General features: G+C 37.2%; 1 protein-coding gene across 1 annotated transcript in view; it reads left to right on the top strand.

The window, feature by feature from the left end:
- The window catches only part of LOC126927529 (6-phosphofructo-2-kinase/fructose-2,6-bisphosphatase-like), a 129,539-nt gene that overhangs the window by 59,929 nt on the left and 41,656 nt on the right, over positions 1-27,954 (top strand). The gene's annotated exons all lie outside the window — the stretch shown is intronic.

Genomic DNA, 27,954 nt, shown 5'->3' with positions numbered 1-27,954 from the left:
TAGGTATGTGTGGAATTTCTGGCGCTCAATTCAAAAATAAAAGCTGCACGTTCGATCGGTAAAACAGTCGATCAACTCCTAACGTTCCGACGCAGTTACGTTGCACAAAGTGTACATTTTAATCGATAAACTTGCATGTATCGCGTAAATGATGTTTTTGTAAGAACGGTGCGTGCTTTTCATCGATTTTATTGGCTACGGGCAATCTGTTCCATAGAGTCTATTTAGATTAAACCACAGTTTTTCGTCGCGTGAGACCAGACCGCAGCATCTAACAATGCGATGTCTATAGTCACGTCATTGCATTACACGCCCCCCTCGTCGGTTAAACGATCAATTTTAATTACGCGCACGAAATTGTGCCGCTAATTTAACGAGTAACTGACATGCCAGATCTCGTCACTAATCTTCTTGTTCGACACTCAATGATGTCTCCTTCGTTTTATTCAAATTGTATGCAAATACGCGTTGGATAGTTATCGCTCCGACGAAGTTACCGCGCGGACCACGACATCTATGTTCGATATCAACGTGAAAATTCAACGACACGAACTTTGAATCGGACACAAGAGGTTAGGAATTTGCAGTTTGCTTTGCATTTTCTAACTAATATAACTAGACAGAAGCTGAACTATCTAAGGATGATAGAGCGGATGACTATTTCTGGAAATTGAATTATTATTTTATCGCTAGATAAAAAGAAACATTCACTGGCGAACACTCCCTTACCCTCACGCAGGCACTAGCTGTACACACATGCACATATCTTAACCTAAGCCTACGTGTCTCGTAAGAACTGTACCATCTCGTTGTTGTCTGCTGATTTTAAAACTAAACAGAAGCTGTATTCCTTTAAACTATTTACAATGTAACATTTATCCTAACTCATACATTAACGCTACAATTAATAAATTCAAAGAACGCCGTGTCGGGGATAGCAGAGCGTAGGTAGAGATTTCTACCAAAGCTATTAGTCGAGAAATTCTGATTAATTAACATTACAAGTGGCAATTTCCTAGAGAGAAACAAATCAGAATTATTTTGTCGAGGACTGTTACGTGTTAGAGTACGTAGGGGTATTTTGTAATTTGCATTTATCCGGTATAACTTAATATATGGAAATTTATATTTTTATTCGTGTTTTTAAATTTTGTTCATTATATTTGTCTTAATCTTGTTTCGATTAAGATTTTCATTAGAATATTTCTATACGAGTCTACCGTGTTATCTGTTTGACAGATTCAATAACAAATTAGGATTGTTCTTTCGAAATAGAATTGTGACACGTTGAATAGGAAATTTTCTAACTTGCATCCTTGTGGTGAAAAATTTATATGCTTTTCAATCTGAAAATTTTACTTAAAGGAAACTCGCCTTTCCTTTAGAACTTATGCTTTTCGTTGAATTTTGATCGATTTTCATTGTGAATTACTACGCTAATTTTGTGCAGAGAAACAAACACAGATTTGTTCTTTTGATAGAGATCTGTTTTATGTTAAATGGAAAATTCCTACGTAAAGGTTTCGTCCATGGCATTTTCCTACCGTCTTGATCGTTGAACCTCGATCGATAGAACGTCTCTAACGATATTTTAACATTCCGGTTATTTTGATAATTGAACGTTCCACGGGAGAATGATTCTCCATGACTTATTATCGTGTTTGGCCTCCTTGCTTCCGTGACGATCAATATTTGGATCGTGGCTTGCTTAGGATGCTTAAGGTTAGATTAACTCGTATTTTTATGCGTCCCCAGCTCGCGTTATCGGATCGCGCACCTTTTACGACCAATTTCCCGTTTCTTTCCGGCATTCTGCACCCGATCGCCACATTTACGGCGTCGAATCGATGAAAATGTAACACAAAGGTTGCAAAGATGGACAACGAATTACGTAACACAAAGGTTGCCAGCACCGACGAAGAATTCCGTGATGCATTCAGACAACGCGTAAGAAACCGACTCGTTCTCTCTCAGAAGCACTTTCGATTAATTTAACATCGAACTGGTCTATGAAAAGCTTTCAGAAATTACATTATTTAGGAAACCGGTGGTGAGATGCATTCGCGATTCGAACGAGATCAAAGGAATTTTCTCGAATCTTCTAATTCGATTTTAGAAAAATACGATCGCGAGCTGCCTTTATTGTTACATCCTTGCGTTCGTAGTGTCGCACGTATATTCTAAAAGTGTCACAACTGAAAACTATGAGGAAAGAACACGATAAGTTTCTTATTCTCTTTTGATAAAAAACAGCTTTATAATTCAGTACGCCGTCGATCAGCCTATTACCTCAATTGCTTTTTGACTCTGGAAGTAAACATACGTTTCCCCATTCTCTTCGCAAATTTTCGAAATTTATCTTGTTTCATTCGTTTATTCATACGGGCAATACTCTTTGGTTTAAGCATAATCAACACGAACATACATTTATCAACGTTTTACGGTTTTATCCACTTTACCCGGAAACACGTGCGTATCTCGAGAACAATAAAACAGATATTACACGATTTCGAGGGGTTTATCATGGTGATGTTTATTTCACCCCGAAGAGTCCTTGAAAAGCCCAATATTTTCTTATTCCACGTTCCTGCAACCACCATACAACATCAAAACATTTTCAGAACATTACCTGCTTCTACTACTACGTACTTTCCGCATAAAATATTATCGAAATATTAAATCTCAAACTTGATATATCGACATTATTGGCGTTATCCATTTCTCCGGTAGACTTTATACATCATTGATGGTTCTAAAAAGAGCTGTTTATGCGAGTACGTGTGTATGCACCGAAATACTATCCCTGAAACGACTAGTCGTTTCTAGATGTTTAATACAACTTCGCATCCTTCTTAAGAATTAATGTCCGGATATGGGTTTATGCAAAAAATATAAATAAGAAGCGCTTCAACGTCAGTTATGAAAATATGAAAAAAAAAGAATATAGTTCCCATTTAAAAAACACAAGCGTTACTTTCACAGGGCTTTTCAAAGTTATTCCAGCATAAAATAAATATCGGCATAATATGACCCCGTCAAAATTGTATAACATTTGCCTGAAAATCAATTTTCTTGTCTCATCTATAGTTTTCGAAATATTTCCAGATAAAACTGACACACTGTATAATTGGAATATGGCGTTTGTCATACGTGATACAAAGACGAAGACGAATGTCAAGCGTTTTAAATGTATTCTTATAAACGTGGGCAACGATTTACAGAAAAAGCGTAGCTGGCGCGTGAGCGAGTGGCGTGGTCACATATACGTTTAACACAACTAAATATCGGATGTATAGAATAAGGGAAATTTTCTGAATGTCCCCGGAGAAACATCGAGCTCCGATAGCTGCAGAATTTCCCAGCAATTTATAATATAGTCGTTTGCAATTTTGAAGACAAATGTAGTAGCATTGGCAATGAATCTATGCGGTTCCAACGTAAACAACCCGAGAGACGTTAAAAGTAAATCGTAGTTTTAAAAAATTGCTGCAGCGGAGTCGCCAATTTTAGAAACAACAAAACGAAGAATTCTATGTAGAGAGAACAGTGTTCGAGATGCGGGACAAACAGAACGGTATAGAGTTCTCTGTTAGAGGATTTTAAAAATTTGCCGACGGTCTAGCGATAATGGCGATATTCTTGTAGCTGCTTCGCAATTTGGAAGATTAGGCGTAAATATAATTATTAAGACAAAGTACTATTTTTATATTCTCATTTTATATCTCCGATTTTCTTTTAATCTCTCTTTGGCTGTTTTCTTATCTAAACTCTGTTGAAAGGATTGAAAGTGAATTAATAGATGACGTACGCTAAGAACTCTACTCAAAATCTCAGTCTGTATCGTAAAATCATTTGCAGTGTACATGGAATCGAATAACAAGTGATACAATAATAATATAAATATCAGAATTGATGAAAATTGAGATCAAGAAATAGAAGTATAAAAAGAATATTAATTATGTTACATCAGATGGACGAGAGACTTCATCGTCTAACGTTTTAAATGAAATAACAATTCTTAAACGTTTCGATAATTTCTTAGTGATTCTTCAATTTTAATCAAGTTATCATGTTTCTGTTATCTCAATTTGTATACATGTCTGACATGTTAGTGCACGTTCCATTCGAGATCGGAAGCGGAAAATTACTTTGCGCGCGATCCAAATCAAACGTGAATCTGGCGAATCGGCCAGTTAAACGTACGTTGAACTTAATTATAAATAGGTGCAACGTCTTTCGTCGTTCGATGTTCTGCGTTAGAAATTACGACGATGCATGCATTGAATTTTATTCGGCTTTTTCGGATAACAACGTTTATACGCGTGTTTCATATTTATGGAATTTTGATTACGCCTTTATGGGTACCTACGTGAGCTATACTCTCATTAAATCAAATGGGTGCCGTGTAAACCAAACGAGATTAGCTGAACGTCGTTTTGGAGCAAAGAGACTTTAAATTGCGATTATTTCCACATAACATGCAGAAAATCGTTTTCCCTAAGTCTAATCCTTGAACGAGGTGGCACGAACTTTCGTAATATCGTGACTGTTTAAGAACACGATAATTTTTTCCTCGAGAATGAATAATACAATCGTGTTGTTTGATTTTCTACATTGTGATCGATAAACTTCGCAAATGTTGGACGATAATTTTGAGCTAAATTAATCGACATCGATAATATGGTGAACGATAATGTTACGATCAGCGTGCAAACCACTAGTTTGTTCGATTTCTTTCTCGTAGAGTTTATTGGATGACAAACCTTTTAATAATTCACGTTTCCTTTGTCAGAGATGGAAGAAAGGTTGTAATAAAACCTTTTCGCATCATCTTTTGGATTCTTCTTTTCTGGCAGATTTAAATGATAATTTAATATTATTTGTCGTTGTTGATTTATACGTCAAAGTTCAGAAGCACGTAAGCTTGTTTCGAATAGAACATAATATAACTGGGAAATTAGAAATGGAAACCAGGCCAATTTTATTCTACGTTAAAGCTATCGTGCAATATCGCGATACATTTTTTTTCAATAATTAATATGCAGTAAAAGAGATGGTTTCTGTATGTGTGAAACATTGTGATACACATTTTACATAAACAATTTCAATTTCGTATAATATACATATCCAAAAAATATACATCGCTGTCCATGAGTACTAGGACACGTACAGAAAGTTAAGTAAGCCTCGGAAACTTTATTTTAACACTTTCACATCCTGTAGCATTAACGTGTTGTCCAATGCAGACCAAGTGTCCGGTGACACCACGTTGGTATTACGAGCAAATCGATCCTTTGCGTAAACTTTACGAATTTGAAACTCCGGTTGCTGATTAAAATTACTAGGAAATTTGTACACGTTGATAATATTTATGAACGAGGTCGTATGTTGAGTTCACAAGACGACAATAAGTTACAGTGATATTCATCATTTACCAATTTCAAAATGTACCTTTCCTACCTTATTTGACGCATCTAACAGTCATCTATAACAGTCTCGCGTTCCCTTAGCCTATCACGACAGCAACCATATCGAAGATAATATCGGAATATGAGTCGCGTGTTCGTTTTCACTGGCAATAAAAGGGCAGGAATTACCTGGTTTCAGAAGAAACAAACCGTATCAAAGCCTAGGATTTTTTTTCTTATTTTTAATCTCGTTGAGGATGTTACGCCGCGCAACACATCTGCACGCCATCCCGCGCGGCTTGCCAACCAACGGTCTACCTGTCGTCCTTCTAACACTCCATAGGCCCAAGGACCCACTATAAAGTTGCAATTCTAGCTGCATTGTTCGCACACATGGTCTAAGCACATCTGTTTGCCAGAAGACTTTCTAATTCCAGAAGTGTTTTCGGCCGGTTTTTAGAAAGGTCCTTGGGTTTATTATGTGCTCTTAAGAATTACGAAGAAAGCGGAGATATACCTAACGGAAAATCTGAGTTTCCCTATAAACAATGTCGCCTAGGACCCAAGTTCGTAGGAGGTTTCTTCCTCCTCTCTTCCTTCCTAACATTGGTCCCAACCAATCGACATCGCGGATTATTTCCCTCACTTTACTAACTGAAAATGTAAGCAACGAATCCGCGTTCTTCGTTCAAAGGGCACACCCATACCAAGCTTTCCTCCGTATTCACATTAGAATAAGCTTCAGAGATTGATCGTCTCTCACGGTGTCTAGAGTTCCCACAATCCCTATAACTCTCACCGTTCCTGTATCTTTCTGAGTTCCTTCATCATTTCTCAAGGTGCCTACACGGCCTAGAGTCTTCTAAGGCTCTCACTTATCCAGAACTCCGACAGTTCCTATAACTCTCAAGGGCCTAGAGCGCCTAAAGCTCTCCTTCTCTCATCCAAGACTAACCCTTCTCTCGTTATCTGTATCTTAATCAACGGCGTTACTACTTTGTGTGATTGTATAAAGTGTTGGAAATATACATTATTATAACTCTGACTCCCAGTGTTATACCGCATTAACCACCCCGATTATCCTAACCGAAATACGGGGATCGAACTATTCGTGGTGTCGATTATTCCAATCGTAACGGGAATTTACGACTCCCGTTGACGCGTATTCCAACGACCGCGTCTCCCCGCGATAGCTCGAAAAAACAGAGGAGTATCGCATTTATTAATCGTTGCCACGTTCTATGTAGCTTATTCGTCGGGAAATTTTGCTGTAACAGAGCGCGAAACGCGTTATCAGAAGCGTTAACGTTAAGTAAGAAATAAAAACGAGTTACGGTTTCTTTACTGTTTAGCGACTTAATTTGCTGCGGATGAAACAACTTTGTTCAAGTATATATTCTAGGAGGAAAGAAGTTTTCTATAAAAAGCAAAGTTTCAACAAGGGGAAACTGAACGATCTACGATCCTGAATGGATTTAATAAGTTTCGTACGGGTGGTAAAAGAAAAGAGCAAAAGGATAGTAACCCTAAATCTTGAGATAAACTGGTAATGTCGGCAAAAATCCCCTTTGTATACGTTCCACGCGAGAATTTCATAGATTATCCTGCGAAATGAGAATTAACGTGCGCCGAAATCTAGAAGAGCAACAAAACAGCGTAGGAAAAAACGAAAGAATACAAAAAGCATTTGAAGATAAATATACCAGGTCCGGAACTTACGTTCAGCTTTGATTTCCTCTAATTGAGTATGTTGAGTATGGCGATTTGTACAACTTCAATTTCGCTACCCGTTACAGCTGGTTTATTTCCGACCTAATTTCCAATGTCAACAGAAGCTACGAGAATAAAAAAGCGAAACATTTTTAGTTCAGTTTTTTCCTCTAGCTCAATTTTGCGAAAATTCGTATCGTTCTCGAAAAAAATAGAAACTATTACAAACAATTTTTATTATTTTCTTTCGAATAGAACGGGATCAGGTTCGGTTCTGTTTGATTCTAGTACCATTTGCACGCGCAAAATCCACCCTTTACGAGCTTCGGCCGAGATTTTGCCTTCAAGGCAACTCTCGAATTACGCGACCGGTTGTAAAACAACACTTCTCCTGCAACCGTGCCTTTTTCTGCAGAACGATTCGTAGAAGCAAAACTTTTTCAACCTTTTTTATAGATGGTTTTCGCGTTTAATTCTCAGGGAGCGTGAATTTTAATGTCGACATCTTCTTGACCCTTTTCAACCCCTTCAAGTGACCCTCTTGCCAGCGAAACGTTCGTCAGAGGTTAAGAATCTACGCGAATCCGTGGATTCGAACAATAAAAGCGAAAGCCACTCCTCGAAGGAACGTCATTTCCAACCAGCCGTCCTTTTACATTCCGATTTTTGTTTTAACGTTGCGCCTTAATTATCGCGATTTAATTTATTTCAGCGTTACCTTGTCGTTCAAGCTGGTCCAGTTTCGAAATGTTACGGCTTGCCAGGGTTGTCGCGTGACGTTCGAATCTATAGCTTCGATAAGAAAGTTTTTTTTAGCAGGAACATGAATGATTCATCCTGTGACCGCAAGAGTCATCATTCTCGCCACGACAATTGCGGTTGAGTGATTAAAACGGTTGAATGAGTTCCAGCGAAAATTCACGAGAGAAGATTCTGAGGATTTATGGCAGTTCGGAATTCCGTTCGTCCAGAGAGAATCAACGTTCTCACGATCCGACGTCTTTAGGATTCTTCTCGCTATGGAACGTGCTGACTTTCAGGTCGTTGAAAATTTCACTTGGCACAAACAGCCGAATTCCGGATGGTAATTTATTGAATTTTTGACGCGAGCGAATCTCCAATATTTTCGTCCAGACATTTTCATCCTTTGGTTATCGAACTAAAACTTTCGAAATTTTGTTGCTCTTTTTCTACTAGTTTAAAGCATACGAAATGTCATGTATTCAAATGAAGATCTAGTTGGACATGATTTAGGACAATATACTTTTTCAACGACTTATCTTGTTTCTCGTTATTCCACTAGATGTTACAGGGTCCTCTAGCTATTATTAATATTACGAGGGAAATTTTACAACTTACAAAGTACCAGTATAGATAAATACTCTCGCATAACAATGACAAGTTTGATAATAAAACGAATGAAATTTTACGAGTACTTAGTATCTAGTGATAATATGCACGACCAACAAAATTTATCTCATACACGCGAAATGTGTATATACGTATAATATATAGTAATTATAACAGCCAAATTACTGTACGTGGTCACAGTCCAAAAATCGTAAACTGTATTATTCACAGGTAAGGGAAACTGTTGGTAAAAAGTTTCTACTGATAAAAATTTCGTTCACGGAGGTAACCACGTATCTGTGTCCACGTATTTCATGTTCCTGGATATGTAGTTCACCGGTACATGACGTCTATGAGGAAGCATCGCTACAATACAGTCCGATTTTCCCTACGTGTTACTCCTCTTTGTCTAATTCAACGCGTTCTTCTTTCGTTTTATTTCGTCTCTCCACGACGTCTGTCGTCTCGATTTTTGAGCAAGTCCAAGGATATCGACGTTAGATCGCGAGATAAAGGTTTCTGGACAGAAAAAGAGTATCTTGTTTAATTTACCCTCGATGATTAATCCATTCTCTGTCTGCAAAATGATTAATGGCCACGAAGAGGAGAAACTTTTTTCGTTCGCACTTAGACAGTGTACTTTCGTTTGCTATGATGTTGATCGGATAACTAAAACACACAAAGTTGCGAAATGGAATTGTGCAGAATGTTGATGATTTATCAGAAAGTTCGTTTGTTGATCCTTTACCACGCCGTACTCGATAAGTTAATTCCTCATCAGTTATGGATCGTTCGGAACTCCGTCAATTTTACTTTTTTTATAGAAAAAAGGCAGATCCGTCTTAGGATCTAACAGACATTTTTTTCACTACTTTCGCAAATTAATTCTGCAGCTATAATCAAGCAAAAAATGTGGTATAATATAAATCCAGGTTGTTGGAAGCTTTATTAAAAAGGTATAATAAAAATACGAAACACGAAGTGGAAAATACTTTGACCTTTAATATGCACTTTTATATTAAAAAGAAAGGTACATCGAACAAATATTGATACACGTGTTTTGAATTAATACAGAGAGTTGATTGATACATTGAAATGAAGCACGATTAAAATGAGTTTTACGAGGAAATAAATTTAATCTTTTATCGTTATTAGGTTGGTATCGAACGGTGAACATTTTGAGATGGAGTATCTACACCAAACAAATAGTCTAATAGTCTGACTAGTGATTATAAAACTATTCTCATTTTATAGCACAGTAATCGCAAGTCCATTCCGTGACTTTTATTACAACTTTTCAGTCAAATAAATATTTTTTCCTTGATTGTAAACATATCGTATTACAACATAATGCGCTAGAAACGTTTGGTTATTGAATTTTAGGACACCCTGTACATAAACAATTAATACGCTTGTCGCTAAAATTATTTCGATATCAATTTATTTCGATATTAATTTCGTAAATCAAATTTCGCCATGCGATTGTACATATATGGAAATATTTGTATTTAACAATGCAAACTGGCGCTGTTGTAAAGATTGCTTTTATAAAAAGAAATGAACGTGTTTTTTCTGAAATTCGAATTACGGAACATGGAATATGGTGACACAATACAACGTGGGGGGAAAATAATTCTATGGGTCGAGGTTAATAAACATTGTCATGGAAGTGACAGCATAGGAGAGATGCGTAAATATACGTAATTCGATCCGAACAAAGGGAATTCGTTGGATAAAATAGAGATATAGTCGAGTAGTTTTTCGTACGTGATCGAAAAGTTATAAATATTTCGCGTCAGCTTAAGCTCCAGCTTGCTACCGGATTTGACGAAGATATCGAAACGTTCCCTCAATGAAGTTGCCGCGATGTACTTCGAATTACGATGGAAATGCAAATCGATCGACAGTCTAGCAACTAATTTAAACGTGGATTTCTTTCTTCCCCTTTAAACATTACCATTAAACCTGAATTTGATAGATTAATGTTACACGAGTGATGTTGTAGTTTCGTCAGAGTCGAAAGACTTTTGTGGAAATATGGTTTTTGATCAATCTTCTTCCAATTTTCGAAGGAACCCTGTTGGAATAAAGCTGAGTCTCATTTATATTTAAAAGAGATTTTCACGGAGAGTAGGCGAGATCTAAAGATTTTCACAGCAAAGCGTATCTTGGATCACCATAATTCTCCGTCGAAACGCTTTCGCCGCGAAAAAGAAAAAAAGAGCTGATTTATCAATCAGAAAACGTCAACTTGGTCGTCTTTTTCGAAGCTTATACGATCCATTGTAATCCTACCGAGCGAACTTCGCTGTAGTATGTATTTGAAACTCGAATAAAGTTCGGGATGCATGATAAAAAAAAAGCACTTCACCGTTCTCTTTCGATGTATGCCTTCGTCCCTTCTTTAGAATGGGATTTATTAATTTCTTTTTATCCACGAATCTTTCTAGAACGAAATAACGAGACGTGGAAAACCATTCCATCGTCCTTTTCCGATTTACAGTTGCTTCTCTCCTTTAAAATAAGATTTATTAAACTCCATGAGTCTTCGTAGAACAGAATGGTAAATCGCAGGATAAATTATATCGTAGAATAAATTATAGCGCGGACTGTTCGATTCATATTACATAGATTTTTCATTCTGAGTAGCGATAAAAATCATCGAGCAGCGAGGAGAAATTGAGTTTCATCGGCTGTAGCGATTCGTACGACGATTAAAAATATGAGGAGAAAAAATATTATTTGTTATGAACAACGTTAATTAGAAGCATATTTTTCATTTCATGTCTGATCGGTGATGTAATCATTCGTGTTCTTTGGTTGTTCCCGAGAAATGTTAAAGGGACGCTGTCGAATGAGATTAACGATGTCAGGAACGACGACGATCGTATCTTCAAAGGACGACACCAATTAACATAGACTAAGGGTGTAAGTTTCATCTAATTACATCGTGCTGCGTACAAGAATTAAAGGAATTAGTAGGTTATTTTATCGTGAAGAATTTGGATGCAACATTCTAATTGAAGATTACAACATTAGAAATTCAATAATTGGATGGTTGAAAGAAAATTTACAATTTGAAAAGTTAATTACTCATCGTTTTGTAAATTCGTTGCTGTTACTTTTCTGGAAATTTCAACGATATAAATGACGATATAAAGTAACGACTTTAAAGATACAACTTTAAAGTTGGACGCTTCGAACTTCGACTACTTTGGCACTGTTTTGCAGATTAAATATTCTCAACTGTTGTTTGTTCATTGTTAGAACTCGTTACTAAAACAATTAATCCTCTGTTCTCTGGTTTATTTTTAATATACTAATTCATTACTACGAAACTCTCGATTATTTTAGTTATTCAAAGTGCTGCAAATTTACTAATTTAGGTCAATAACAATATTCTTCGCTTCGACAAAACTTTCATCACAAGATTTTCTGATATAATACAATTGTATGCTGATTACTTTTCAAATTATTTGTTTCTTAATTAAATCTAGCTGTTACAAACCTTTGTCTGAATCAAAATCTTTGTACACGTCACGAGACATGGTTACACAGTTCATCAAATCAATAGTAATATGAGACTCTCGATTGGTATTAAGAGTGGAACAATATGAAAGGCAAAGTTCATCGGTTACAGCTATCTAGATGCTTCGACAGAATCGATTTTGGTGGAAACTGGTATCCAATAGTTGGCTTTATGTTCTTCCGGATCATCAGCTCGATACGTGGGAGAAAATCGCTCGATTAAAGCCTATTTGAACTCTCGAATTCGATAACTAGCTATTACGACTGTCAACTTCGAATTAAGTTGCTTCTCCCACGACTTTGATCTTTCGACCATTTTGTTTCCAATCGTTGGTTCGTTGGATAAGCGATACTAATGATTTTTTGATGAGAAGTTCGATAATAGGATTGCAGGTATGCAGCTATCGACGATAGCTGCAGACGAAGGCTGAATTTATGATGTCGAATAGTTGAAGCGCCGATCTGATGGAAGTTTGCCGAAGCGATTAGAATTTCGAAAGCATTACAAAGCGGTTAGTTATCTCTCTATCACTGAGAAATATGCAATTTTAATAATTGTAAAAATAAAAAATCTGGAACCTGTTGTTTTATCATTTTTGTCATATTGAATTTTATTGCGTTATGGTACCCATTTTTTAAGGCTAATTTTATTACTAGTACGCTTTGTATCAAATTTTTGGAAAATTTTATTGGATTGCAAAAAGGGATCGTATATGGCGCAATAAGGTTGATGCACAACTGTAGCATTAAACATTTCTCCTATGAATCTAATTTTATTACTATCGTGCATCGAATGTTATTACAAAGTTTACAAATTTTCATCGTTATCGCATTTGAAAAAGAACCGTACAGGTGTAATAAGCTTGGTGTATCATACTAACGTCAAACTTTCTCTTTTGAAGTCAGCATCTTGCAATTACGCTTTGCTTTAAATTTGTTTAAATTCCACCGCAGTCGAATGCAAAGAAAAATCATATACAAGTTATAATATGATTGTTGCATCGTTTGTTCTACTCTTAAGAGGAAACATTTCGAGTACTACGTTTCCAAATTGCGACAGTTGTTTCTAACGAATGAATGAAGATGACTTAACTGAACGATTAATAGACGTATTACGCGAACCTGCACATTCCCGCAGGAGATTGTCGTGTTTGTTCAGACACGAAACTTCTGCAAGGCGCGACTCGTTTGTTTGGCTTTGACGTTTGCATTCACGTCTTTGTGTTGTGCAACGTTCCCAGCAAATGGTCGCGGAAAAGATTTATCAACTAACATAATCACTGACTGGTTCGAAGTGATACAAACCTTATGATACAACATTTGGCAAGATGAGATGTCCAAAAAGATTAAAAACATTATTTTTATCATATTCGTTGGAATTGTAAGGTACATGGCAAACAAAATGCTTGCCAATTTTTTTTTTAATTCTATTATTAATCAACACAAAGAAGAATCGTGCTTTTGAAGAAAATTTTTCATTTCTGGACACTCTATCGTTTCATTTTTTAGATTATAATGCATTTTATGAGTTAGAAGCTAAACCCACGATATAGTGCAATCGAGATTATACAGAATGATCTATATCTTGACTTATAGTCAAACAACTGTTACTAATGTTACGAAGTCTTTTGTAATAACTTCATCGTTTAATTAAACATCATTTTTCTACGATTTAATTCCAAATATATTTATAAGAATTGGGTATTCTAATGAATACTCTGTTTAAAAAAATGTGGAATGTATCGAAGAGAAATTAGAAACGCTCGAACAATCCATTGTTTTCCTGAGAGAAGAAAGGCACGGGCAATATTCGTTGCAGCTCTTCGATTTTCGATAAAACGTCAAATCACCTTTGTATCCTACAGAAAATATTTCAACGATTAAATTTGCATCGAATTCGAAGCCGATGGATATTTCCGCATGATCGAACAGTTTAACGAACAGAAACTACACACTGCAAAACACTTCGTAGTAATTCATCGTTGGCTCGCAGTGTTTCACGCGTTCAACAACGGGTGAACAAGGCGATCTTTCACAACCAGATACACTTTTCCCCTTCTTGTTGGCCCGTGTCATCGTCACGAATTTCCAAAAATGATTTATAAACTTACCTCGCCTTGTCAACGAATTATTCATCGAAAATCCATAAAGCGTCCAAAATATGGAAGGATCCAATTGGAAAAATCGCGTTTATTATTCCACTTCAGAAACATGAACGTCGTTCCACGAAGCTCCGCCATAACACCTGCTGTTGTCAACCTTTTCAGGAATATATCGTTACGTTCTTTCGTTTCCTTCCATCCATTGTACATTAATTTTCCTTTGGCCGAATAACCAACTTTCTTCCCATATATTTCGTTTCTCGATTATCCAACTTTAAACAGTCGTCTCTGGCCTGTTTTCTCTCTAATTGCCGAGTAGCCGTCGGCGTGATTGCAATCTGTTCCGGTCGTTTTAATACGAAAACGTCGGAAATCCGAGCGTTGAACGTGATATTAAAATTTCTTGGTTCACCACTCGACTATTTCCCTCCTCTTCGTCGAATAGCAAATACCAACCGACCGACGAAGAATACGCAATCAAAACGACCGGGCGAGTGTAAAAAAACGTCTAGAAAGGTTGCCATTCGAATAAAAGCTACCAGGCGAGGCTTGGTTATCCCATGTTTCCATCCTTTGGGAACGTTATTTTATCCCGTTGCCTTTTTTCTCTTTCTCTCTCTCTCTCCCCGTCGCCTAGAACGATGAGACGGCATGATATCAACGACGAAAAATGGATCTGTCGGGTGTAGGACGAACCTTTCGAACCAACACTTTGGGACAAACGTTTCGCACGAATGAGGGGAAGGAACGTTCAGAAGGAACAGTTGGAACGAATACTTGGAACGAACACTTGGAACAAACGGTAGGTTGTTTTCACGAAAATAATCGGCCACCACGCTTCAATCTTGTTCTACAATCGTGCACCAAGTGTTCTTCCTATAATTGAATATCTCGTTCCGTTGTATCGGTGTATCGAACATCTTGAAGAGGCCAGGAGTTCTCTGGTTCTCTCTAACTCGCTACCGTAACACGATTGAAATATGCAGAATACGGTGTTCAGCGGTGGGAACAAATATTGGACGCTCGAAGTTTGGTATCCTCTACAATAGATGGAATGTAAATGACACGAATGTACCTATCAAATAAATTCCAAACTGTTCGGTATTTAAGCTTCAAGAGCACCAATTCATCACACCGGCGCGCAGCGTTGGATTTTATTTGTCAGTTCGAAACAATACGTGCTTTGTTTTCCTTACGCTGCTTTGTTCTTTTTATTCATCCTCTTTGTTTCAGTAGCCCAAAGTAGGGTTTTATAGGTGGGTAATTGGAGTATTATACTCTTTCTTTCTCAAACAACAGTTCGTTTTGTTCGAAGTTTTTATTCTTCTTTGGAAGTAGGAAACGGATTAGGGAATGTTTAGTAGTCAAGGGAATGTTTAGAGATTGCCAGGAACAGTCGGTACTCTCTTCAATTTCCTAAGGAACTATCCGCACGGTTCCCCGCCTTTATTTTATCGAAAGCTGAGGCACGTTTCTCAAACGAACACGACGGAGATCCACCAGGAAATAAACTTTGAAAGAGCAAAGGAACGCGACGGATCTTGGGACACGTCTTACTAAAGGATTCACTATGATTTCGTGTCGCTTTTACTGGCGGATATTGACGATGAATACTAATGCAACTATTTGATCGAATCGTGTAAAATACCTTTTGTCCGATCATCTCCATCTAATGTATTTTAATATACCTTAAAATAATAAAAGCTTAAAAATGTTCCAACGTTCAATCAATTAGGATGCAATTCGTCCATAAAAATTACGATCAAGAGATTTGCTATGATTTCAGTAAAGTAAAGCATTTCAATTTTATTATCTCAGCTTTCTCGCGCAATAATTTGCAATTTTACAATTAGTCAACTGACTGATATCCTTAAGTTTATTTATCAAAGCTGCTGGTATAGACAATTACATAGTTCAAGTTTAAAAAATGTACGTAATATCGTTATTTTTCTCTGCTTTTCAATTTACGGAGTTCATCAGCATGGTTTTCAAGCGATTAATGCAATAAAACATACTTTAAAAAGTTCTTTATCTTCAAACCGCTCGTAAACTACGAGTCAGATAAAGGAGGTACTTCTAAACTCACGCGAAGATTATTAACGCTGTTTCCAGCAGAATTATCCAAAATCCGGAAGTATGTCAACGTGATAGTGTACTTTATCTGAGAAGAAGATTATTTTTTATTTCTATAACGTCAGAACTATCAGAAGAGCCAAGCGATCAATTCATAATTCTTCGTAGACAAATTTCGTAAATTTACAACGACGCATTTTTTAAAGAATATTGATTAATTTCAACTTTGGTTCATTTCTTTGTATTATATATTTTTTCATCCTGATTCCTTTAATACGAGTTTCATCTAATTCTATACGCGATCCTCGTTAACAGATTATTTGCGTTTATAATCTTCCAATTTCACGAGAACACACTAATCACCGTCTCTAGTCATTGATTTGCCATTAATTTATACATTTTGGAAAAATTGGTATACCATTACCGCAAGTGCACATGGCAATTCAAATGGTTCCGTACAATAGCGTATATTGCCTATTAAAGATGTTAATTTATATTTCGCCGGCAGGCTTCATTTAATTACTTAATGGAGATATTGAAACGTCATATTGACATGCAATCTCGGTACTGCGCCGAATATCTAAATTTTGTGGCGTACTAACCACATAAATGTTCTCTGGAATAATACCGCAGTCTAAACAACAGAACGTACACTGGTGGCAATGCGCAACCCTCTATTGGCAGTTATAGAGGGTGGATCAACGCCGCCGACGGTCAAAAGCAGCCACTTTCTCAACTTTACGATCCTCCCGCTCGATGTTTACTCATAGCCTGGTGAAAATAGCTTTAAGACTACCGGAGGTTTCAGTTCGATATTTTTATGGGGGCCACCCTCAAGAAAGACGAAAGTCAACCTTACCGTCACACTAATTACGCAAACATCGCTGATGATTCAGTTTCTTATCTAAAACTGTTCTTTCAGTAATCGCGAGAAATTTATTTTTACGGTTAATAATTTAGTAAACAATAGTTGTGGACTATATAACGATACATATATGTAGTATCTAAATGGGTCTTTATGTTGGGTAATGATGGATTATTATGGGTAATGATGTTTTGATTTAATAAATAATATTCGAAGCAACGAAATGATTACAATGCTGTCGTACGTCTTATTTTCATACGCGGCTTTCGACTTCCCGATTCACACTCTCCGGCTTCTACACTCGCTCGCTCTCGCTTCTCACTCAAACTGCACGCTTTTTGCATCCGTTCTCTCCGGCTTCTCAACTAACACTGCCTTTAGCGTTTCTGTGTCTTTTCTCGTCCTATCGGACACGTGTCCCGAAACGCCCGTGACCAGGGTCACGCAGCCCCTTTCCGCGAAACTATCCACTTGAAAGGACCGCATTGATGTACCCGACGATGCCGCGGCTTTCGCGACTTTGTTTACGGTTCGGCCGATATCTTAGGCCTTTTGTCCACGATATTACATATATATTCCGAACGAAGTTTGTTAAATGTTACATAGGAAAAATATGATAAATGCTTTTTTGGTGATTTTCTAACTTTTACGCTACTTGATGATCAAAAGGAAACGCTTTAATATAACGGTAGAATTTTAGTGAAAGTAACGATTTTTCGAATTCAAAGAAATCTCGTTTGGAAAGAATGTTTAAGGCACTGCCGAGATGTGACAGATGTACTACAAATTAAAATGCATTTCTAGATTCGTTAAATATCAACTAACAAGCCGCTTGTTATCAAAACGTTCGTGTTCACAAAGTAAATAACAATTGATTAAACTGTGTCATTAACTATTTAATCCGAGTTCTTAACACTTAACTCGATTCTTCGAACGAGCTTTTCGAGACGCTTTAATTAAACGAAAAACCAGTGTTCCGTATTCACGTGACTTTCTAGTTAGCTCTTTGTACAATCTAGAATGTATTAATTAAGCCAGAAAGCGTAGAATTTGCTTGTAACTTTTGTTGTAATGTAACTTCCTCGGATGTAGAGATGGCGTTTTTAATTTACCCCCGTCACGATGCTAAACCGTAAACTCATTTCGCTCGCGTTTCCCTCGTCCATTGTTAAAGGTACGTAAATACCACTGTAATAAGAAATTTAATTCAATATGCCATTCTCCCACACGTTTCATTATGTTTCGAGCTTTCTATTTTCGCTTAAAGATTCTACAATGTCAATGATGTCCATCAAATTTTGATAAACTGGTTGAGAAAATGAGACGTTTAAAATTAATTTATCGACGATAGAAATGATATTTGCTGAGGGATAACCAGACAGAATTATTGGGGCGGCTTATTCGATTTCTCGAAAAACATACTGCCAAGATGTTTCTATATATATTACATATTACATACTAGTTCGTTGTCCGACGAATACAAAGAAAAAGTCGAGCAAACCTAACTAATCCTTCTATTCGTTATGGTGTAGCATAGTCAAGCTCGTAAGAGGGGTTAAGAAGCTTAGGTTAGTTCAACTTTAAGCCTATCGACATATTTCCTCAAACCAAATTGTTTTTTTTAACGGCATGGTATCTCCGTGTCTTTTGTGATTCTTTCGAGAAGATATCATCGTCTTACTGGGATTAAGTTTGTTTAACGTCCTCGGAACTCCATTTTATCATCTAGCTTTACAGTGAACGCGTCAATCGAGAAAGGATTGATGGATTGAAAAAATTGCACTTGCGTGCGATGAACGGCGTTGACGCTTGACGGCCAAATATCGTGATATTTTTCAGTTTAAAAGGACCAACATCTTTCTCAATTTCCCGTAAACCTCTCTTTTTTCGATATAATATTCAAAATATTCGGACGTTGTGTTGTCACGAATTACTCAACATTTTTATCCTTAAATATATGATCTTTTAAGATACATATAAAACGTCTGTGTCAACGATTTTGTGCCATAAAATCATTGAGAAATAGTTTTACAGGCCAGTCTCGTTTTTTTTACTCGCGATTAAAAAAAGAAGCTACAGTCATTTGAATAAAAATTATTTTATATTACAATTTTGAATTACGTATCTGAGAGATATAAATAGGTTACCTGATGACAAATTGTATTCGAAAATTGTATTCGAAATCCCAGAATTTCCGGAGTTTTTCTTCAATCAAGCTCCAAATAAGCGAATTAAAATATAGAATATTAAAACCAGCTGTGCCACCGTAATTATAATCAGTCCGGTCAAAGAAGCACCATTCATTCGACAGAATTATTAAGCTCCAGAAAAACTTGCACGAGTTCAGAGTTTTGAAACGTTCCAAGTGATATGGCGATCACAGTTCTCTCAGATGATGACGGAAGAATTCAATTTGTTAAATTTGATACACACTGTAATCATTTTACCCATTTATTACAATTATCCTAATACGATGAATAACAAGAGATCAGAATTCAGGGGACTAGTTCAAAGGATAGGTTCCAGTACAATGGATATCGGCGAAGCTGGATGAGATTAGTAGTAGAAACCGATATTAGTCAGACGGAGGACAAAAGCGCTGACAGTGCCGTTTAGCAATGAAACAGAGGATTCTTTGTACCCAAGGGAGAGTGGACACACGAAGACTGTAAATACTCGAAGACTGGATTACCTTCTCCTTTTCTTTCTTATACTGCAATTTCATAGAAACCGAGTCTGTAAAATAATCTCGGTTCTCCCATGCTGCTCTTATCTTCATATATTCTGCCGACCACAGATAGGAAATTTTGTTGCACACGCATATCGTCCGACTATAAAGATAGGTAATGCAGTGGAATCTCACTTGTCCGAGTAGGGACCATGGGATTTCGGATAATCGAGCAGTTCCAATGAAAAAGGTTCACCAGCTAATCCTCTCTATTTCTTTTTATTAGTTTGGGTAATAGGAACTGTCCACCTTGCACGATTGAACTAATGATACTTTACAAGTGATCGATAATAATAAATTATAATTTTAAATGTAAATTTTGGAAATTGCATGTTATGCAATTATCTTATATCGCGTAAAACTGTGAAATTGTAAAAAATACATGTACAATTTGCAGCTTGTCAATTGGCTAATAGCATTAGGTTGCTAAATTATTCTGTATGGAAGAAAATTGCTTCCGCATCGCGTTCTTCCGCATCTTATTTACTTTTATTTTACTCGACAAGAACAATAATGCGGCGAGCAATAAACTCGATTGTGAATAAGTCTTCAAAATGAACTCTCTTTTAATCGAATATTGATTGAAAAGTGTAATCTTCTCTGATGATTTGGAATTATACAGTCGCTGGAAAAATAAGACTATTTCTTTTCTGTTTCATCTCTATTCATGTTTCCAATCTCCATGGTTACTGACCGTTTACTTCGCGCGTTTACACTTAATATAATATTTAAAACAGTACTATTTTTAACTATTTTAACAGGAAGAAAGGAATCAAGGATTTTACTAATCGATTTGACCGGTTGTCCGCAACTAGCAATTATTTACAAATTTAGCAAGTGCAAATGAAACGAATAACGTTGCTTCGATTCGACCATGTGTCCGATGCATGATTATTTTGCCAACGCCCCAATTAGTAGCCCCCATGCGATTTCACGATTCTTCTTCTACGAAATCGAAATCCATCATCGGAAGTCGTTAAAACGTTGCTAATCTTGTGCGGTTCTTGATAGGAAATCCGAGTTTTTTCTCGCAATCTGCTCTCATCCATACCAACCACGTACAATCCAATTCAATTTTCATAACTCGCGTCTTTGAAATAATTTTACAACTCGCGGGTATTGTATCTGGTATAAAAGAACCACGTAATAAGAAAACCTCTGCGAAATAACAATGTATTGTTACATCAGCGGGACGCACGTGCATCGTTTCGCTGGTATTGGAAAGAATCGTAGTTTGATTATTTCATTTGTGCCTGTATGGAGAACCATGAAACGAAGTAGAGCGGTGCAATGCAATGTTTTCAGAATTTTCCGCCGCAGTAATTAATCGATTTTCACCGGGTTTTATTAAAACTTGTTAGGTAACATGCGTGGTACCGTGCAACGCATTCTACACGTGCCTTTTTAAATGATACACGAGCAATTAATTATCAAAATATCCAGGAAATGTGGTGCTGTGAAGATTTCCATGGAAATTAACTTGCGTACAGGTGATACCGGAAAGATTGAAAATATCAATTCGACGAATTAATACCAACGATGTAAATTATTTTCCCAATCGAGTTCTATGTTTGCTTATTTAATTGAAAGTTAACTCGTGTGCCTCATGACGATCGTGATAATTCTAAATCCACAACTTTTCCGTTCTTCTGTGTGTAAGGATTCGAATATTCCATCATTCGACAAAAATGAATTCTGCTCTGTTATTTTGAGGGCTCTTCGCCCAAACTATATTTCTCTATTATTAGAAAATTTATCGAAAGTGAGAGAGGAATTATTATCAATAAGCGCGCCCCCGTTTCAATATACTATAATAATTTTTCCATATAGTTGAAAGTTCTTTTTTCTCGGTTGAAGCTAAAATAAAATTCAATTATCCAAAATTTAAACCGTAACAAAGTTAAATTGCAATGTAGAAAAAGCTCGAAAAATAAAAATTCTCTATTAGTTCCTCTTCTAAAACAAATAGGCGCGATTGTATTAATCGATAAAGCGAAATTTTTATGCCCCGGGGAATGACGTCGCAACGCCAACCAACTTGAAAATCGATAGTCGAAGCTTAATGACGCCAATGATATTCCACCAACGTACGTAGCACCGTCCACGAAACTTCCTAGTTCAATTTACGCACGAAAAAGACTGCTATATTCTCGAACGAACGAAATCGATATTTCCAAGCGTGAATCACATCAACCAGAGAAACTGTATCTATGCAGAATTTTATTAACTGCAGCCGTGAGTTGAAAGATAGAGAGAAAGAGAAAGAAAGAAAAAGAGAAAGGAAGAGATTGTCCAGAAGTATTTTACCCGTTTTAAATTGTAATTTCCATTCACGTTGCTAGATTGAACAACAGGCTTTTAGTAACAGCTGCCATGGACGCTAGTAAATTGATTAAACGAACGTTTTCTTCACGCATTCCCGTACCTTCGTATTCCTGGAGTTTCATCTCGTTATTTTTAATGCGAATACTTACAGCTCGCCAGATTGTCGAATACTTAACCATCGAATAACGATCGAAATTTATTTTTCCACGTAAAAGTGGCTTGGAAAAAATATTCTTTGTCCTCGTTATTGTTGTTTCCTACTATATTACATTCTTAAAGTTTTGAAATTCCACTCAAAACGTACACGAAACTTTTTTCGAAATTAGCAGGTTCTGTTCTTTATGCAATCATATTTCGTCAGTGTTTACGATGTACTTTTGCCAAAATTACGAGACGCTAAGTGGTCTCTCCGCTTTATTATGTATTAATTCATGAAAAATGTGGACACACATTATACACAAGCTTTAGATAGCCAGGCCACTGTATATATCTTGTTTAATCCTATCACGGCCGCTATCGCACTTAGCCTCATTTAATATGATCCTAAATGTCTTGGGCTTCGATTTACGAGGTGCTAGCTCTGTCTTGTCGCGTATGGATCCGGTCGTCGTAACGGGTCATCATCGGGAATAAATACCATTGTAACGTGATATCCAATCTGGCCAGCTTGTGATTGAAACCGTGTTATAAAAGGGTTTATAGTAAACCGGTTTTTATTAAATTATTTTTCCTTTTCCAGACGCGTCTCGTCAAATTCGTTTGGCCAAACTGTATCTCGCTTCAAGGTTCACGCGTATACGTACACCACGAATAAAAATATAGAGCGATCATAAAATGAGCGAGAGCTGAGATTTACACGTTTCGATTGCACGTTTCCTTGCAGATGTAAGGATTTTGGTAAGTGTTTTTTTAGAATGCGAGCAATATGAATTCGCGAAGAATGATATCACGATGAATTGGAAAAATACTAGAAACATACAAGAATGTTAGGTGTATTTTGAAAAACAGTTCACGAGTTCCAGGTGGGAATTTTCGTGAGTCTATCTATTAAATTGTTTTCTAATGAAGAACGTATTTCATTCGAGACAAACTTTTATATTGTCTGTGCGTAACACATTATCGTAAATTGTGACTATACCGATAAGAGTCACTTTCGAAAGCTTTGATTTAGCATTCCGTTGATACACTGTTTGACTGCTGTTACGTCGCGTGAAAAGGTCCGCGCGACGTACTTTAATGTCTGACCGTCCAGACCCAAACGTCATTAGAGAACCCTCAATAAAACTAAGGCCCACCATAAACCGATTCTCATTAGCTTGCAGAAACCTTGAATCCTGCAAGCATTTTCGGTTTATAGCGGGTACTTAAAAGGTCCTTAGGTTTATTGAACGTTCTTAAATATTACGGAGTAAGCTGGTAGTTATGACGGGAAAAATTGTTAATTATATGACAGGGAAAATCAGGCATTTAGAGATTAGAAACATCTGGGTTTTCCCACGAGTCATGCCGTTAGGATGCTTCCATATCCCAACTTCAACCGTTAACGTCTTAGCTAATGGTAACGGGGATCTGTGTCCTCATGTTCATAACGGAAAGTACGAACAACGAATCAGCTTACTTCGTTCAAAACCTCCATCGTCATTGACACAGGTAGACGTACGAGTCAGTCGTTCGTAGTAGTACGAGTTAGTCGTTCGAGTAGTACGAATCAGTCAGTCGTTCGAGTCAGTCGTCAGTGCAAGCCACCCAAGTCAAACAGTCGGAGTCAAGCAGTCGACGTCTCCTCATTCAGTCTTTCGGTTGATCCTGTTGATTCGATTCAGTCAAAGTTGGATCTGATCAATCGCCACATCTACTACGACCCACGAGCCTTCCTCTCTCAGATTGGCAGTCAGAATCTGAGCAAGATCCAGGCAATCTTCAGACTCAACGACGTTACTATTGTGTGTGATTAAACGAAGCTGTTGGAGAAAAATATAATCATAACCCTACCAATCACGGAGTTATATTAATTCAACCACCCCTATTATCTTAACGGAAATCAGGGGATCGATCTACTCGCGGCGTCGATCATTAGGATCGTAACGGGAATTTACGACTCCCGTTGACGTGTTTCCTCGCGATTGCGTCACCCCGCGATAGCTCGAAAATACAACTGCTGTTCCACACGGTTGAAGGTTCTTCCATCTTCGAATGAGATTTCGCGTCAACCGGGAAAGATAGCGGCGTTCGAGCGAATCCCAGCGTGAAATTGTTGGATGATTAAAGTGGCCGGAGATCGGTTTACCGGCTCTCTGTCGAATTAAACGAGACACTTCGAGTTTAAGGGATGATTCAAAGTTTGAACAGTTTCATTACACCTTGTGTTCATCCGTTCTGAATATCTCGAGTGGGTAAAATAGTAGATAAGTGAATTCAATCGACAAAAGTTCAGTTAGTCGGATATTAAATAAAACTTCCTTCCAACAAATAGAGTCCAAGTGAATGAAATCCTGCTTCTATTTCTGCAGTTCTACTTCTGTTCCCAAAATTCTATTTCCAAAAAGTTTATTTATTTAAAAACAGAATAATATTTTCGAGTAATTTCTATATTGAAAACTCCAACTTTATGACACGTCGTTGAACCACTGGCGATGATATAAATTTTTAAAATCTGGGGCAGACTCTTACGTACGGCCTTAATTGTAGTTAGATCAATTAGTGACCTTGCTTAACGCTTTACGACCCTACTGAATTGTATTTCACCTACTACACTTATCGTAAATTGTCTCAAAGCTGAATGACGTCAGATTAATTGGCCCCCAACGACATGTTTTTTTGGAAAAAGGTGCATTATTGCCAACGTACACATTGCTAAGGCGATAAAATCGGGAGAGAAATTTCGAGAATGTAACGAGTCAACAATGGCTACCTTGGAACGATATCAATTGCGCTCGAGAGGCGATGAATCGTCAATTCGCGTGAACTATCATTTACAGGCATAAATTTGCTTAAATTCCTTTGCCAAAGAATTGTGTACATGTTCGTGTGTAAACACGAGTTTGCATTGTCTTTCGTGGATCGAGGGACGCCAATTATCAAGTATGCTTTTACTATTATGCAGCTCACAAAAGACCCTTGCCTATAGTGCCTGAAATACTCGAGAGTATTCCTTTTTCCACGACATTCGCGAGAATGCGCTCGCCTGGATTTATGTCGGCGCCTACTTGATTAAATTAACCGCATAAAATGCTCGCACAATTCCTTTGAATATCCTTCAATTGTGTTACATCCTTTAGGACATTTTCGTTCCAACCATTATTTTTATTGCTATGAAATTGGTTAAATATCTTAAGGTGAGATTGTCTCGTGTAACAACAACAAGAGTAGTGATTATTATGAATTTTCTTTTTAGTCTAACTATCGGTTACGCGGTAAATACTAGACCTTTTTAAGATATAAATAGATAGTTTTTAAGTACAGATGTAATTTGTTTGCTTTATTTTTAATTTAATGATAATTATTTTTCGGGTCATTATTATTTCCTTCCTCTACGTTAAGGCTGTCTCTATATAGTCGTCTTTGTCCGGATAATCCTCTCTAAATTCCTATAATCTTGGTGCTTTTGCAACACTAAACTCAAAGGAAACATAGCGACACATCTACTATCGATGCCATTAACAACCAAAGTTTCACTCAAGCTCCTCCTACTCATATTTTCTACGATACTGTACCTATTCGCGTAGGAATTTAGTAACGCACAATTGATACTGTTTTCTACGGAATTAAGAAATTTCAAGGTTCTCTTCTCTGATGAAATTTCCACATTGACTTTGTTAAGGATTATGATGGAATGAAACATTTGGTCAAAGCGAAGAGAAGTATCGTTAGCTGGAAACTCTGCTATCGGAAGCGATACCGGTGGAATTATAAGCATCAAAGCCACTCATTACGGTGGAATTATGCAGGCACGATAGAAAAAGGTATTACCACGAAAATCCACGTGTTCGGTTAACGAGGTCACCCAGCACCGCCGTTAACGTTTTTCACACGGCAGAAATGCACTCCTTTATATTCTCTTTCTTTCCGTGAATCGTGAATTTTTATTGATGGCGGTTTTATATAGCGTACGTGAAGGTATAAGCAGCGAAAATCTCATTAGATCGCTGTTGGTCCATAGTATCCAAGTCGTTTCAAGTTGCTTGTTAAAGTGCGCGCAAGAATATCGTCATCTCTTTGTTATCCTCTTATACATATACCGTTAGCTCAGCTTGAAAATAGATAAAAATCCATAATTGTTATAAAACTCCGTAAGTGCAATAATTAAAGTTCCGATAATTCTAATTAAATTTTGCCTATTCTCGCCTATTATCGAAAATGAGAGAGGAATTATTATCAATAAGCGCGCTATCAATAAGCGAGACTCTACTACGTGCGCACGTAGTGTACTCTTGATTTTGAATTATTACCGAATAATGTCGTACCTTTGAGAAGCAAATAATAATCAGTTAGAAGATTTCTAACGAACGTCATTAGAATTTTACAAACGATTCGACGAAATAGTATCTTGTGTTGACAGAAATTTTGTCTCGAGGTTTCAATTTTATCTCGGATAATGTATTTTTGAAAAACAAATAATAACCGATCAGAAAATTTCTACTATTAACGTCAATCGAATTTTATAAATCAATTCGACGAGATAGTATTCCGTGTTATCAGAAATTTACAGGAAATTTTTCAACTGTGACTCGACGTACGTAAGTCCGTAGCCAATGGAAACGTTTAGACGCTGAACAACGAGCCGCGATACGCCTCGTGAAATCGCTTACGCGTGTTCAGATTTCGTTGTTTGTGCAATCGGTACACGTAACAGACTTATTGAAGTCAGGCGCTAGAATTTCCTCCATTAGAAGAGCTGATGTGCCTGCCTTATGAAATCCATAATGTTCAATGGGAATGTCTGTCTTTTATGATGATCTTATTGCACTGTTTGAAAGCGGTATGATTAAATCGATAATATGGAAATTCTCATGAAATAGGAAATTCTTGTGGCTTTCGAAACAATTTCGATTTAGGATCGCCAGGAGTTCCGCGGCTCGGGTAATTAGCAATTGAGTAACGTGTGCTAGAATTAAGTAATCAGCCAGCGTCTCGGACACAATGCGAGCCTGGTGCAATTAAACACGCCTTAATGAAGAATAAGTCGCGAACGCTATGCTACAGCTAAATTAAATCATCAAGCTGGATATTTCTCCGTATTCCTGCTAACGTCGTTGTGTTTAATCGAGCTGATTTTGCGCAAGAGAGCGTGTAACACATTACAGAAGAAAAATAAATATTTGATGTCGGCGAGATATCGTGGACAATAAAAAAAAAAATACTATCGAGAGAGCGGAAGGCGTTAATAGTAAAAACGTGGAGGAGATATTGCGTGAAAAGGCTTGGAGCCTTTCATAGGATGTTCTTCGTTGCTCAAACACTACCAAACAACTTCTTTATACACTGTGAAACTATCATCTTCCATATTCATCTGATTGTTCAAAGGAAAAATATGAAATAGCTAAACAAATGACGAAATTTATCGAGTACTCTTTTTCATGTATATACATGTCGGAGATGGAAAAACACCGGAACCTCTCCTTGGATTCTCGGGAATACCGTAATGTCGTAATTTAGATTAAACAAATGTCGCTCCGATTGTTCGAGGTTTATGATAGTGAGCTTGGGCTCGAGGCGACAACCAGTCGCCGAACGTAGCCGCGGTCAAGGGATGAACGTTTTGTCTAACAAAGGCATGAAGTAACTCTATAGCTCTCCTTAAAAGAAATACTTAGGACGGGGCACGACGGTAAGCATTTCAACGATTTCTGTCCCGTGGCTCGCCAC

The sequence above is a fragment of the Bombus affinis genome, unplaced genomic scaffold, assembly GCF_024516045.1.
Source record: "Bombus affinis isolate iyBomAffi1 unplaced genomic scaffold, iyBomAffi1.2 ctg00000128.1, whole genome shotgun sequence".
Taxonomy (NCBI): Eukaryota; Metazoa; Arthropoda; class Insecta; order Hymenoptera; family Apidae; genus Bombus; species Bombus affinis.
This window is presented reverse-complemented; position numbering and strand designations above follow the sequence as displayed.